The sequence below is a fragment of the Thunnus thynnus genome, chromosome 6, assembly GCF_963924715.1.
Source record: "Thunnus thynnus chromosome 6, fThuThy2.1, whole genome shotgun sequence".
Taxonomy (NCBI): domain Eukaryota; kingdom Metazoa; phylum Chordata; class Actinopteri; order Scombriformes; family Scombridae; genus Thunnus; species Thunnus thynnus.
The window spans coordinates 2,415,889-2,416,265 of NC_089522.1; positions in this window are offsets into that span (position 1 = coordinate 2,415,889).

Sequence of the window (377 nt, forward strand, 5' to 3'; positions counted from 1 at the left end):
TGGTGCTGAAGTGATAAATAGAAAAGGTTAGACCTCAACATAACTTTTGTCTGTGGTCATCATCCAATAGTACCAGAGAAGTGGATTCATATGTGCAGAGAAAAATAGATCCTGCAGCCAGTCGTATCAGTTTTTATATTATTATGTTTTAAACTAGATTGTGAATCAAACATTTTGCTATTCTAACAGATAAACTTAAGTTATATTTTATATAGATAACATGTGATATATTCTATGTTCTGGGGGTTGGAAGGCTCAATCAAAACGAAGCTATTCTGATATCAAATACGATTATTTACATGCAGCATCTGTTCAAATGTAATATTTGCATACAGAGGGCTGGACATTGTTTTGTTGCATTCCTGCGGAGGGTTTGA